We start from the raw sequence: 16,724 nt of genomic DNA, 5'->3' as shown, positions 1-16,724 counted from the left end.
TCCTGTATTATCTCCACATATAATGTTCTGTCACTACCTCCCTGTCTTACCTCTCTGCTATTCCTGTATTATCTCCACATATAATGTTCTGTCACTCCCTCCTCACCTTACCTCTCTGCCATTCCTGTATTGTCTCCACATATAATGCTCTGTCACTCCCTCCTCACCTTACCTCTCTGCCATTCCTGTATTGTCTCCACATATAATGTTCTGTCACTACCTCCCTGTCTTACCTCTCTGCGATTCCTGTATTATCTCCACATATAATGTTCTGTCACTGCCTCCTCACCTTACCTCTCTGCTATTCCTGTATTATCTCCACATATAATGTTCTGTCACTACCTCCCTGTCTTACCTCTCTGCGATTCCTGTATTATCTCCACATATAATGTTCTGTCACTGCCTCCTCACCTTACCTCTCTGCTATTCCTGTATTATCTCCACATATAATGTTCTGTCACTGCCTCCTCACCTTACCTCTCTTCTATTCCTGTATTGTCTCCACATATAACGCTCTGTCACTCCCTCTTCACCGTACCTCTCTGCTATTCCTGTATTGTCTCCATATATAATGTTCTGTCACTGCCTCCTCACCTTACCTCTCTTTACTCCTGTGTTTTCTCCAGATGCGCGGTGTAGTGTTATGCCCGCTATGCAGCTGCAGCAGGAGGGCCCGGGTATTTTTAGCTGCTGCCCTCTCCTCACATCACTGCCTGACTGTTCATTCTCATCTCAAGTCATTTTACAAACAAGGAAAATTGAATTTTTCTGCCTGAACTGCAGCAAATCGGAAAATCTTGAACACAATGTCCTTGTCTCACAAGGAAATCCTCCTTATCTCTCGCTGAGATTTCTAGAGCGTTGGTATCTCTGCTGCTCTCCAGTGTACCCGGCTCTAGCTTGTAAGATGGTGTAAGCTAGGGGCAAAGTATAGCATGAGAAAAGGCTAGAAATGCTCCGGGGACCCACTATATAGGACTAGGGGATGGGTATTACATGGTGCACCATAACCCCCCTTCCAATATAGCTTGGCACACTATTGGCAGTGGTATAATTTGGGCACTGTATTGTGGCACTTATTAGGTACCATAAAGCTAGTTAGTTACACCACCTCTAGGCATTGTATGACACTCCTCACTATGTGTGCACTACACTGCAGTTATATAGTATGGACATTGTATGGCACTATCATTTGGGTAGCACTGTGGCAGTATTACTATGCATTGGTTGCATAGGACCTGTACAGACGACTATCTAGCCGTTAGATAGAACCAATCATGATACGCTTAGATACAATGATTCAATAGAGAGTATCACACATAATAGGCTTAGATACAGTGTCGTAACAGACAGTATAACACAAGCTTAGCAGACGCTATCTCTGATGACAGGCTCAGATACGTAAGGCTCAGCATTCACATGCCAGACGTGATAGTCTTAGATACACCAGGCTCAGCCACCATTATTACACACAACAGGTTTAGGTACACACTACATTGGCTTAGATATATCACCAGCTCAGTAGACTGTAGGACACATGATAGGTTTAGATACAACAGCCCAGCAGATAGTATCACACTTGATAGACTCACTCATCAGACAGTATCACCCTGGAAGGCTTAGATACAACAGTATAGTACATAAAAGGCTTAGCTACACAGCTCAGATTTACAATAGACATGCTTAGATACATGTCAAAAACAGTATCATCTATGAAAGGCTTAGATACACCATTCAGTAGACTGTATCACATATGAAAGGCTTAGATACACCTTTCAGTAGACTGTATCAAACTGGATAGGCTTTGACACAGCAGCTCAGCGGACAATTTAAGATCTAGCAGGCTAGGATACACTGGCTCAACATCATACGGCTTAGATACACTAGCTCAGACCTTCAGCAGACCTGAGACAGTTTTAGATACACTAGTGCAGTATATATTATATTCCCGTATACACATACGTGTTTGGTTCGGACATGCATGTATATGTTGTGAAAGGACAGAGCCGGGGAGGAAAGTCACTGCCTGGCAGCCACTTATCTCCGGGGAGGACATAGGGATCCCCTGATCCCGATACTGTCGGAGGAGTGTCAGTAGGCCCCCATACACATTGTATGGTATGAATCTAATTGCATACATCTTATGACTTTAGCGGCGCAGTATTAACCCTTTACAGCCCGCACTGTTCGGTGTACATGAATTGACCTTTGTTCTATTACACAATGTACACGGGGTGTTTTCTATCATTCAATTACACCCAGAAATTGTCGAGCCCCCGGCAGGACCTGGCGGTGGAGTTTGGGTGGTCTCATGGTGGGGAAAGGGAAGTTTTCAAATTACCACTAATTGCAAAAGAAACAGAGCAAAGCTTGTAGGATGATCAATCAGTGCAGTGTAAACAGCGGCATACCGCAGCGCAGATAACATGAGCCCTGGATGTGGTTAACGTAAACTCTTCTGACCCTCCCATGATGCTATACTGCTTCCAGGGAGAAGATGGAGGGTCTGGGGGTCTCTAGTAGAATGACCGCCAAGGGTAATACAATATTCCTGCAGAATAGTACAGAGACAAAAGAGTGAAATGGTCAATACAACTGCTGTGCCCCAATAGACAGGGCTTTATAGAAACTGGGGTGCCATATAGAGCCCACTACAATGTAGTACCAAGATAATACTGCAATATAGAGCCCACTACAATGTAGTACCAAGATAATACTGCAATATAGAGCCCACTACAATATAGTACCAAGATAATACTGCCATATAGAGCCCACTACAATATAGTACCAAGATAATACTGCCATATAGAGCCCACTACAATATAGTACCAAGATAATACTGCCATATAGAGCCCACTACAATATAGTACTGAGATAACACTGCCATATAGAGCCCACTACAATATAGTACCAAGATAATACTGCCATATAGAGCCCACTACAATATAGTACTGAGATAACACTGCCATATAGAGCCCACTACAATATAGTACTGAGATAACACTGCCATATAGAGCCCACTACAATATAGTACTGAGATAACACTGCCATATAGAGCCCACTACAATATAGTACTGAGATAACACTGCCATATAGAGCCCACTACAATATAGTACCGAGATAATACTGCCATATAGAGCCCACTACAATATAGTACCAAGATAATACTGCCATATAGAGCCCACTACAATATAGTACCGAGATAATACTGCCATATAGAGCCCACTACAATATAGTACTGAGATAACACTGCCATATAGAGCCCACTACAATATAGTACTGAGATAACACTGCCATATAGAGCCCACTACAATATAGTACTGAGATAACACTGCCATATAGAGCCCACTACAATATAGTACTGAGATAACACTGCCATATAGAGCCCACTACAATATAGTACTGAGATAACACTGCCATATAGAGCCCACTACAATATAGTACTGAGATAATACTGCCATATAGAGCCCACTACAATATAGTACTGAGATAATACTGCCATATAGGGCCCACTACAATATAGTACCAAGATAATACTGCCATATAGAACCCACTACAATATAGTGCTGAGATAACACTGCCATATAGAGCCCACTACAATATAGTGCTGAGATAATACTGCCATATAGGGCCCACTACAATATAGTACCAAGATAATACTGCCATATAGAACCCACTACAATATAGTGCTGAGATAATACTGCCATATAGAGCCCACTACAATATAGCCAACCTACTGTTAGTGCAATATTTAATGTCAATATGGTAAATAATGCCAACCACAGTAAGGAAATAAGAATACGAGACCACCCACAGCTGTACCCATAAACAGTAGTGCCATTCAGCACCCATCTGTGTCCATACATATAAAAATACAATATAACACAGCGCCCATACAATATGTTTATGCTAAGTTGCACCGTGGGCACACATCCAGCCTGTGCAGCTTCTTCATAGACCATCATGTGGGCAGAGGGCTCACAATGTCCTAGGTGGGTGTATAGAACATTTTTGGGCTGATGTGCATTGACTGGTGTGACTGAGCATGAAGGAGCAGGAACATCAGAATATCAGTAATATATAGTGTGCAGTCAGCCAGTCTACACATGGAGGCTATCAGGGTGGGGGCAATGGCGGTGCACAGGGGGCTCACACCCCTGCCAATGGTCCCTACAAGAACCAACAGACACTCAACAAACCTAAGATGGAAACATTCTGAAGCTGGAGATCCTCCGTATGGAAAAAGTAACACACTGAAATGATGTCTACACATACTATGGGCGTAATAACTGCTAATGACAGGAGCCGTCCTCATAATTATAGGATAACATCACCATCTATCAGCTGTGCTAAACCGCTATCATATGTCATCTGCCCCCAAGTAATGATACACCAGGTCCAGACCCTGAGCGCTATACAGATATCACTACATAGTAGTAGTTCTATTCTTGTACAGTATTATAGTAGTTCTATTCTCGTACATAGGAGCAGTATTATAGTAGTTATATTCTTGTACATAGGAGGTAGTATTATAGTAGTTATATTCTTGTACATAGGAGTAGTATTATAGTAGTTATATTCTTGTACATAGGAGGTAGTATTATAGTAGTTATATTCTTGTACATAGGAGTAGTATTATAGTAGTTATATTCTTGTACATAGGAGGTAGTATTATAGTAGTTATATTCTTGTACATAGGAGTAGTATTATAGTAGTTATATTCTTGTACATAGGAGTAGTATTATAGTAGTTATATTCTTGTACATAGGAGTAGTATTATAGTAGTTATATTCTTGTACATAGGGGGTAGTATTATAGTAGTTATATTCTTGTACATAGGAGCAGTATTATAGTAGTTATATTCTCGTACATAGGAGTAGTATTATAGTAGTTATATTCTTGTACATAGGGGGCAGTATTATAGTAGTTATATTCTTGTACATAGGAGTAGTATTATAGTAGTTATATTCTTGTACACAGGGGTAGTATTATAGTAGTTATATTCTTGTACATAGGAGTAGTATTATAGTAGTTATATTCTTGTACATAGGAGTAGTATTATAGTAGTTATATTCTTGTACATAGGAGTAGTATTATAGTAGTTATATTCTTGTACATAGGGGCAGTATTATAGTAGTTATATTCTTGTACATAGGAGCAGTATTATAGTAGTTATATTCTCGTACATAGGAGGTAGTATTATAGTAGTTATATTCTTGTACATAGGAGGTAGTATTATAGTAGTTATATTCTTGTACATAGGAGGTAGTATTATAGTAGTTATATTCTTGTACACAGGAGGTAGTATTATAGTAGTTATATTCTTGTACATAGGAGTAGTATTATAGTAGTTATATTCTTGTACATAGGAGTAGTATTATAGTAGTTATATTCTTGTACATAGGAGCAGTATTATAGTAGTTATATTCTTGTACATAGGAGCAGTATTATAGTAGTTATATTCTTGTACATAGGAGCAGTATTATAGTAGTTATATTCTTGTACATAGGAGTAGTATTATAGTAGTTATATTCTTGTACATAGGAGTAGTATTATAGTAGTTATATTCTTGTACATAGGAGCAGTATTATAGTAGTTATATTCTTGTACATAGGAGTAGTATTATAGTAGTTATATTCTTGTACATAGGAGTAGTATTATAGTAGTTATATTCTTGTACATAGGAGGTAGTATTATAGTAGTTATATTCTTGTACATAGGAGGTAGTATTATAGTAGTTATATTCTTGTACATAGGAGTAGTATTATAGTAGTTAAATTCTTGTACATAGGAGTAGTATTATAGTAGTTATATTCTTGTACATAGGAGCAGTATTATAGTAGTTATATTCTTGTACATAGGAGTATTATTATAGTAGTTATATTCTTGTACATAGGAGCAGTATTATAGTAGTTATATTCTTGTACATAGGAGTAGTATTATAGTAGTTATATTCTTGTACATAGGAGTAGTATTATAGTAGTTATATTCTTGTACATAGGAGGTAGTATTATAGTAGTTATATTCTTGTACATAGGAGGTAGTATTATAGTAGTTATATTCTTGTACATAGGAGGTAGTATTATAGTAGTTATATTCTTGTACACAGGAGGTAGTATTATAGTAGTTAAATTCTTGTACATAGGAGTAGTATTATAGTAGTTATATTCTTGTACATAGGAGCAGTATTATAGTAGTTATATTCTTGTACATAGGAGTATTATTATAGTAGTTATATTCTTGTACATAGGAGCAGTATTATAGTAGTTATATTCTTGTACATAGGAGTAGTATTATAGTAGTTATATTCTTGTACATAGGAGTAGTATTATAGTAGTTATATTCTTGTACATAGGAGTAGTATTATAGTAGTTATATTCTTGTACATAGGAGGTAGTATTATAGTAGTTATATTCTTGTACATAGGAGGTAGTATTATAGTAGTTATATTCTTGTACATAGGAGGTAGTATTATAGTAGTTATATTCTTGTACATAGGAGTAGTATTATAGTAGTTATATTCTTGTACATAGGAGTAGTATTATAGTAGTTATATTCTTGTACATAGGAGTAGTATTATAGTAGTTATATTCTTGTACATAGGAGTAGTATTATAGTAGTTATATTCTTGTACATAGGAGGTAGTATTATAGTAGTTATATTCTTGTACATAGGAGGTAGTATTATAGTAGTTATATTCTTGTACATAGGAGGTAGTATTATAGTAGTTATATTCTTGTACACAGGAGGTAGTATTATAGTAGTTATATTCTTGTACATAGGAGTAGTATTATAGTAGTTATATTCTTGTACATAGGAGTAGTATTATAGTAGTTATATTCTTGTACATAGGAGCAGTATTATAGTAGTTATATTCTTGTACATAGGAGCAGTATTATAGTAGTTATATTCTTGTACATAGGAGCAGTATTATAGTAGTTATATTCTTGTACATAGGAGTAGTATTATAGTAGTTATATTCTTGTACATAGGAGTAGTATTATAGTAGTTATATTCTTGTACATAGGAGCAGTATTATAGTAGTTATATTCTTGTACATAGGAGTAGTATTATAGTAGTTAAATTCTTGTACATAGGAGTAGTATTATAGTAGTTATATTCTTGTACATAGGAGCAGTATTATAGTAGTTATATTCTTGTACATAGGAGTATTATTATAGTAGTTATATTCTTGTACATAGGAGCAGTATTATAGTAGTTATATTCTTGTACATAGGAGTAGTATTATAGTAGTTATATTCTTGTACATAGGAGTAGTATTATAGTAGTTATATTCTTGTACATAGGAGGTAGTATTATAGTAGTTATATTCTTGTACATAGGAGGTAGTATTATAGTAGTTATATTCTTGTACATAGGAGTAGTATTATAGTAGTTAAATTCTTGTACATAGGAGTAGTATTATAGTAGTTATACTGTATTCTTGTACATAGGGGGCAGTATTATAGTAGTTATATTCTTGTACATAGGAGCAGTATTATAGTAGTTATATTCTTGTACATAGGAGCAGTATTATAGTAGTTATATTCTTGTACATAGGAGCAGTATTATAGTAGTTATATTCTTGTACATAGGAGTAGTATTATAGTAGTTAAATTCTTGTACATAGGAGTAGTATTATAGTAGTTATATTCTTGTACATAGGAGCAGTATTATAGTAGTTATATTCTTGTACATAGGAGCAGTATTATAGTAGTTATATTCTTGTACATAGGAGCAGTATTATAGTAGTTATACTGTATTCTTGTACATAGGGGGCAGTATTATAGTAGTTATATTCTTGTACATAGGAGTAGTATTATAGTAGTTATATTCTTGTACATAGGTGTAGTATTATAGTAGTTATATTCTTGTACATAGGGGGCAGTATTATAGTAGTTATATTCTTGTACATAGGAGCAGTATTATAGTAGTTATATTCTTGTACATAGGAGTAGTATTATAGTAGTTATATTCTTGTACATAGGAGCAGTATTATAGTAGTTATATTCTTGTACATAGGAGTAGTATTATAGTAGTTATATTCTTGTACATAGGAGCAGTATTATAGTAGTTATATTCCTGTACATAGGAGCAGTATTATAGTAGTTATATTCTTGTACATAGGAGCAGTATTATAGTAGTTATATTCTTGTACATAGGGGGCAGTATTATAGTAGTTATATTCTTGTACATAGGAGGCAGTATTATAGTAGTTATTATAGTGTTGCACTAACGGTAGGACTGTAGTGTATTGTAACCATTTTACACTTGCACATAGGGGGCAGTATTACAGTAGATATAATTTTTTACATAGATTTTCAGATTGTATGGTTTGTGGTATAGTGTGGAACAAAAACTGTTCTATAAAACTCTGGACATCTGAGACTTGTAGGAATGTGAATAAGAAACATGTATTCCTCGCAACAACATAACACTACTATCATGTTCACAGAAGTATAATAAACCTGCGGTCCTGACCCCTCTGCTTCTACCAGTTCTGAGTCTCTTCTCCCACATCCCGTCCCCTTATATGGAATTAATTTTCTCTATAAATAAACATTTCTAGCCCACTCTGGTTACTGCCTGGATTCCCGCCAATTACGCCTCTTTCTCTTGCAGCCCCAAGGGAGAAAGTCAGGTCAGGGGAGACCTAGGACATCCCTTATATAACTGAAATCCCAGTAATTACAAGACAGATCCAAGAAGAGAATTAGTCAGTAAAGCTGAAATGAAAAGTAATGTCATTCTGTAAATGAAGAGCCCAACCAGATTATTACATGGGAAAAGGGGCAATTACACTGCGGGCCTTCCTCCACAAGTCAGGGACATTCACCGCCCTGTCCTCTCCAGAATCCACACACTATACAAGTCCTATGAAAAAGTTTGGGCACCCCTATTAATCTTAATCATTTTTATTTCTAAATATTTTGGTATTTGCAACAGCCATTTCAGTTAGATATATCTAATAACTGATGGACACAGTAATATTTCAGGATTGAAATGAGGTTTATTGTACTAACAGAAAATGTGCAATATGCATTAAACCAAAATTTGACCGGTGCAAAAGTATGGGCACCTTAACAGAAAAGTGACATTAATATTTAGTAGATCCTCCTTTTACAAAGATAACAGCCTCTAGTCGCTTCATGTAGCTTTTAATCAGTTCCTGGATCCTGGATGAAGGGATTTTGGACCATTCCTCTTTACAAAACAATTCAAGTTCAGTTCAGTGTGATAGTGGCCGAGCATGGACAGCCCGCTTCCAATCATCCCACAGATGTTCAATGATATTCAGGTCTGGGGACTGGGATGGCCATTCCAGAACATTGTAATTGTTCCTCTGCATGAATGCCTGAGGATTTGGAGCGGTGTTTTGGATCATTGTCTTGCTGAAATATCCATCCCCGGCGTAACTTCAACTTCGTCACTGATTCTTGAACATTATTCTCAAGAATCTGCGGATGCTGAGTGGAATCCATGCGACCCTCAACTTTAACAAGATTCCCGGTGCCAGCATTGGCCACACAGCCCCAAAGCATGATGGAACCTCCACCAAATTTTACAGTGGGTTGCAAGTGTTTTTCTTGGAATGCTGTTTTTTTGGACGCCATGCATAACGCCTTTTTGTATGACCAAACAACTCAATCTTTGTTTCATCAGTCCACAGGACCTTCATCCAAAATGAAGCTGGCTTGTCCAAATGTGCTTTTTCATACCTCAGGCAACTCTATTTGTGGCGTGCTTGCAGAAACGGCTTCTTTCTCATCACTCTCCCATACAGCTTCTCCTTGTGCAAAGTGTGCTGTATTGTTGACCGATGCACAGTGACACCATCTGCAGCAAGATGATGCTGCAGCTCTTTGGAGGTGGTCTGTGGATTGTCCTTGACTGTTCTCACCATTCTTCTTCTCTGCCTTTCTGATATTTTTCTTGGCCTGCCACTTCTGGGCTTAACAAGAACTGTCCCTGTGGTCTTCCATTTCCTTACTATGTTCCTCACAGTGGAAACTGACAGGTTAAATCTCTGAGACAACTTTTTGTATCCTTCCCCTGAACAACTATGTTGAACAATCTTTGTTTTCAGATCATTTGAGAGTTGTTTTGAGTAGCCCATGATGCCACTCCTCAGAGGAGATTCAAATAGGAGATCAACTTGCAATTGGCCACCTTAAATACCTTTTCTTATGATTGGATACATCTGGCTATGAAGTTCAAAGCTCACTGAGGTTACAAAACCAATTTTGTGCTTCAGTAAGTCAGTAAAAAGTAGTTAGGGGAATTCAAATCAATAAAATGATAAGGGTGCCCATACTTTTGCACCGGTAAAATTTTGGTTTAATGCATATTGCACATTTTCTGTTAGTACAATAAACCTCATTTCAATCCTGAAATATTACTGTGTCCATCAGTTATTAGATATATCAAACTGAAATGGCTGTTGCAAACACCAAAATATTTAGAACAAAAAATGATTAAGATTAATAGGGGTGCCCAAATTTTTTCATAGGACTGTAAATGTCTATATGGTAGTAATATAGTAATTATATTGTTGTATATATGAGGGAGAAGTATAGTAGTTATATTCTTGTACATAGGAGTAGTATTATAGTAGTTATATTCTTGTACATAGGAGTAGTATTATAGTAGTTATATTCTTGTACATAGGGGGCAGTATTATAGTAGTTATATTCTTGTACATAGGGGGCAGTATTATAGTAGTTATATTCTTGTACATAGGGGGAAGTATTATAGTAATTATATTCTTGTACATAGGAGCAGTATTATAGTAGTTATATTCTTGTACATAGGAGCAGTATTATAGTAGTTATATTCTTGTACATAGGAGTATTATTATAGTAGTTATATTCTTGTACATAGGGGCAGTATTATCGTAGTTATATTCTTGTACATAGGGGGCAGTATTATAGTAGTTATATTCTTGTACATAGGAGCTGTATTGTAGTAGTTATATTCTTGTACATAGGAGGTAGTATTATAGTAGTTATATTCTTGTACATAGGAGCTGTATTGTAGTAGTTATATTCTTGTACATAGGAGGTAGTATTATAGTAGTTATATTCTTGTACATAGGAGCAGTATTATAGTAGTTATATTCTTGTACATATTCTTAGGCATTGTATTGCACTAGTAATTGTTTACTGTACAGGTCTGTTGGGAAGTCAGTGCTATGTGAGCATAGAATGGCACTATTTATTAGCACTGTATGGCAGTATTATTTAGGCACACAACTAGGGGACTTTCACCACCTTGTCCTTACCTTGCTTCACCCACTTTAAATTTCTTCCTATTTGCAAATGTGTTTATGATAGTATTGTTTAAGCATTATATGGTGGTATTATAGTAATTATATTCTTGTATATGGACAATATTTTAATACTTTTGCGTTCCTATTTCTAAAGAATGGATATGGACCTCACACATGTTTTACCCTAGGGCCTACTAGGATAATCTCTGTAATGAGTAATGCCATATTGTGCAGAACAGTACACCGTCTTGTAAACTAGAGCTTTACTGACATTGCTTAGTGAAATATAGAAGCAGAGTTTGGTGTCAATGCTGTCATTTATAACTTATACATGGAGGGATGTGATGTCATTTCTGCCATATAACATGCTGGAACGTTCCAAATTAGAGCGTAAAACCATCAGCAGAGAGTGAGACAATGGTTGTGTTCATCCACCATGTGTCATAACATGAGCCGTAATATACCGCATCCTTGTCATGGAAAGTAAATGTAAGAGGCACCAAGTGGGCAGGTTACTCTCTGACATCTACTTACTATAGGACGGTTTGGTGCCCTGTTTTGCCCTAAAAACAATGCTTAGAGCAGCTGCCAGATGGTATTGGAGTAATAAAAAGCAACACCATCTGGCGGCACTGCAAAAAGATGTAGATATTAGCTGGAGGCTATACCGTATATGTTTGTTAAGATAATAGTCACATGGTATATAAATCACTCGTAGACATGTATGAATGAATGGATGGATATGGGGCGGCGAGCGCAGGTATACAGGGTTATATGGCATCACTTGTGGATACAAGAACTTTTTGAGACGTTGCTAAAAGGGAAAACCACATAGTGCGAGGAAGTATAGACATAATATGTCCGCTCACCAGGAGGTTAAGGGGTTAAGAATGTAGCCCCAAACCCTCATTCTTCCTCAGTGACAGAGAGCAGACTCGGCACTTCCCTCCCCCTGGCATGAGATTAAAGAAGAAGCCAGGAATTGGGGAGGAATGACACAAAATGGGTTATTTCAACACCATGGAGCAGACAGACATCTCCCAGGGCCCCCAACTCCCTGACACATTCCAGTCCGGGGTTCAGATTCCTCGTAATCCCCAGACGGAGCAAGAGGAAAGTTACCCCAAGGCCCAGATTATATGGCTATAGGACGCAGGTCACATGACACGCTGAAAATATGGGGTCACTCCTAGTCACTGGGGGGGGGGTATCCAAGAATGGCCATGATAGATAAGTATCTGCGCCGTCTTGTAGGAAAATCCTGTGGAATATGTTAATAATACTGTAAATAAAAATTAGTAGTAGTAGTATTTTATTAAAAAAAAGTGTCCTGAGTTCGGTCCCCGGCCACATCAGTATGGAGTCTACAAGTTCTCCCTGTGTCTCATCCTGATATCAAAATTGTACTTTTTTTGGCTTTAGTTCAGATGTTTGTATGCTAAGTGTTTGCCCCAATAAGGGGTGACAAAATATGGAAGAGACATGAAATCTGCCCCTCCCACTATGGGGTGATACAATGAGGAGGGAGGAGCTATGTGACATGACGTCCGTTCCTCCCACTATGGGGTGACACAATGAGGAGGGAGGAGCTATGTGACGTGAAGTCTGTTCCTCCCACTATGGGGTGACAAAATATGGAAGAGGGACTTATCTGACATGGAATCTGCTCCTCCCACTATGGGGTGACACAATGAGGAGGGAGGAGCTATGTGACGTGACGTCTGTTCCTCCCACTATGGGGTGACACAATGAGGTTGTAGGAGTTATATGACATGGTGCCCGCTCCTCACACCATGGCGTGTCACAACAAGGAGGGAGGAGCTATGTGACATGGCGTCTGCCCCTCCCATCATGGGGTGTCACAATCAGGAGGGAGGGCCCAAGTGAAATTATGTCTGCTCCTTACAGTGACATAGACAGGTGGGAGGAGCTAGGCAACATGGACTCTGCTCCTCCCTCCACAGGGTGACATAATCAGGAGGGAGGAGTTATGTAACATAAAGTCTGCTTTTCCCACGACAGGGTGAGATAGACAGAAGGGAGGAGCTATGTGACAAAGAGTCTGTTCCTCCCATTATGGTGTGACACAGACAGGAGGGAGGAGCTATGTGACATGGAGTCTGCCTGCCCGCCATAGGGTGATACACAGGAGGGAGTTAAGCGCTACTGAAATACTGACCTTATAAAAAGTATGTAAACATTAAACATCCCCTGTGTGCAGATCACGTCATCTTCCAGTCATCTGAAAAAAACCATAAAAACAAGAAGATTAGACAGTTAAAAAGTTCAGTCAAAGATTCTAATTCCATCTGGAGACTAGAAGACTAAGACATTCATAAACCAAGGCTGGGCGGATGTGGGAACACAACAGTACGAAGAATCCACCACACGTAGACGGACAAGATTTCCACCTCTAGACCACAACCATCTAGTACTTGCACCTGACACCCTCTAGAACCGGTCACCTTCACACAGGGGCCACAGTCCTGGGACTTGGCATGTAATGGTGGCCACAGGAATACAAGCGAAACGTCAGGAGGAGACAGATGTTACCACTATGGTGTTTCTCATCTCATGCTTATTATTAGACGTGTGGAGAAAGCAGAGTTTGCAGTTTGGAGATGACCCAGGAACACAAAGAGCCATTTATATATCATAAGGACCCCATGTAGACTGACGAAGAATGGGACTTAGCAGGGGGTAAGACTAAATAGAGAGAGGAAAGTGACATCATCGATCATGTAGACCCCAAACATCTCATTCCATGAACATCTCAAAGCCATGGTCTTCCTGTAGGGTTTTCTACTATCTTTGAGAACATTTGGCTTTACGTCCAATCAACCTTGGATGATAAGGTGACCCTGCACATTAGAGAAGTTTCAGCTGGTAGCACCAATTTCACAGGACCATCAACCATCTAATGTGCATGGAGATATCCCGAATCTCTTCAACAGATGGTCACAGAGGAAAGAAGTATTGGACATGTTGGATTTGAACATGCCCAAGCGTCCCTTCTCACAGAAGATGAGGACAACATAGTGGCTCTGTGGTTAGCAGTGTTGCCTTGTAGCACTGGGGTCTTGGGTTCATCTGCATGGAGTTTGTACGTTCTACCCGTCTGTATACGGTGTCTTATTCCATCGTATGTTGGAGCTTTAACACTCGTAAGGAACCCAAACCAGCCTTCAATCTCGAGTTGTCCTCCACCAATCTTTAGACTTGGCACTGAACCTTCAGACAGGAAGCATTTTCTTCACCTCCCCCAAAACTAAGTTTATCCATCCAGCTGCTAGACAGTGATGTGTGATCACGTCTAATATGGATGTCCTTTACACCACCCCAGCTGCCACCTGGCATTGTGCACTCGTTGGTCCTGCTCAATGAACTGATCTGCCCCCGGCTTTGTAACAGAGCTGTTGACTAGGGTGGCAGAAGAGGCAAAAAGTTGTTTGCTAGTCCCCGAGCCACTCATGTAGGTCTATGGAGATTTCAAGGCTGTACTTGAAGGACATGTTACAGTAGCTAAACTGGACAAAATCTGATAAAATATTTAGAAGGGGGCACATACTTTTGGCCATCTGTCTCTTGGGATCACTGCTAAACCTTAGACCAATTCCCACCCCAAAAAGCCTCGGCTCGATAGGTTTTACTGTACGGCGACGTCAACTTCTGGGCTTGCTGTTGACCTTTTACTCTTACACAACGTCTTGCAGTGTTTCAGCTTCTCCTCCCTTCTAAAAAATGTCTTTATTACAGAAGACAATGGCCTGAAGAATTCTTCCACATTTGGCAGGACTGGCGATGTTATTGTCCTGTTACCAGGGCATTTAATCAGATACACATTGCTCTCGGGGTTGGCATCGGCCCCACCAACACAATGACATCCAGCCTTGAGAGTAAGGGGTAGCCATGTGTGCCAGGGGGTATAATCGGGCCAGTCCTCTAGTGAGATATCAGGAACTGGCGACAAAAATTCCCAAATCTCTTTATATGCAGAGTAGAAAGGCCCCTACAAAAATAAATGCCCCCTACTCTCCTGGTACTGATCCACAACATCCTGGAAACAGATGATGATGCCCACCGGCCCTGACTATAGTATCGAGCACCCTTATCTCTGGGCTTTTCTGTACCAACCCCATACCTGGTGCCAGTTTTCGCCCATGTTTTTGCATATATGCCCCCTCCCCTTTTTCCGAACCCACTTTCCAAATCTGGAGGTCCTATATTTATAGGCACATTCATTCACATGACGCTTATATAAATATTCCTCTAAGAGTCTTATGAGAGTTGTGGAATCTGTGACATTCCCAGAGCGTTTACAGCCAAATTATTAGTGGTGGGGCGGGGTGCTGCAGATTTGTCATCTGATACAACATTTTAAGTCGGACCGACACCTCATCTGACTTTAACTTTCCTTGGTTTTAAAGGGTATTTGTCTCCAAAAATGACTAAGTTTGCATGTTTAATAGAGATGAGCGAGTACTGTTTGGATCAGCCGATCCGGTCAGCACGCTCCATAGAAATGAATAGATGCACCTGGTACTTCCGCTTTGACGGCAGCCGGCCGCTTAACCCCCCGCGTGCCGGCTACGTCCATTCATTTCTATGGTGCGTGCTGTTCGGATCGGCTGATCCGAAGAGTACTCGCTTATCTCTAATGTTTAACATCATTTTTAAGAATTTTTGATAATTTTTTTTTTTTTCTTTACATTTTCCATGTGACTGTATTTGAATACAGTACTATATCCTGTAATTTTCACTCTGGCCACTAAGCCTAATGATAGACAGCCACTGAACAATTCTGTAGGGATATTCTTTACAGCAATCACCTCATTTACATCACAGACAGGACAGACGGGATTACAATAGAAGATAACACATCTTTGTAACCCCCTGGGCTATATAACAGAATGTTAGGGACGTATAGCATCATTGTCAGGATCAAATGCTGTGTGCACAGAAACCTAGACAGAAAAAAGAGAGCAAAGGAACAGAGAACAGTATGAGAGAGAGAATGAGAAAGATACAAGAGAGAAGCCGCAGAACAGGGAGGAAACACGAGAGACGGAGAGAGAAAAGAGACTGACAGAGGAGAGAAAGGAAAGAGAAAGAAAGGAAGGAGAGACAGCGAGACAAAGAGGCAAAAGGAGAGAGACAGATAAGAAACCAGTGGGAAGAAAGAGTAAGAAACAGAGACGGAAAGAAAGGTGAGAGAGAAAAGAGACAGCTACAAAAGAGGTAACAGAGAGAGAGAAGATACAAAAGGAAGAGAGAAAAGAGATAGACAAGAGGTAAAGAGACAGGAAGAAGAGAGAGACGAGAGAGAGGCAAAGAAAAGATGAGAGACGAGAGAACAAGGAGAGAAATAGAAAGAAGAGAGAAGATGAGAGAGTAGGAATAAAGAGACAAATACAAGAAAGTGGGAAATCCAAGACATAAAAGAGAAAGACAAGAG

The 16,724-nt window shown here is 39.0% G+C and overlaps 1 protein-coding gene across 3 annotated transcripts in view; it reads right to left on the bottom strand.

The window, feature by feature from the left end:
- Positions 1 to 16,724, bottom strand: part of KANK2 (KN motif and ankyrin repeat domains 2) — a 42,622-nt gene that overhangs the window by 14,225 nt on the left and 11,673 nt on the right. For all 3 annotated transcript variants that reach the window (XM_075272581.1, XM_075272582.1, XM_075272583.1), the window contains one exon: positions 13,449 to 13,511. The gene's annotated coding sequence lies outside the window, so the exon portion shown is untranslated. The remainder of the gene's footprint in view (positions 1 to 13,448; positions 13,512 to 16,724) is intronic.

The sequence above is a fragment of the Leptodactylus fuscus genome, chromosome 5 (assembly GCF_031893055.1).
Source record: "Leptodactylus fuscus isolate aLepFus1 chromosome 5, aLepFus1.hap2, whole genome shotgun sequence".
Taxonomy (NCBI): Eukaryota; Metazoa; Chordata; class Amphibia; order Anura; family Leptodactylidae; genus Leptodactylus; species Leptodactylus fuscus.
Note: the sequence above shows the minus strand (reverse complement) of the source record. Positions and strands in the feature narration are given on the sequence as shown.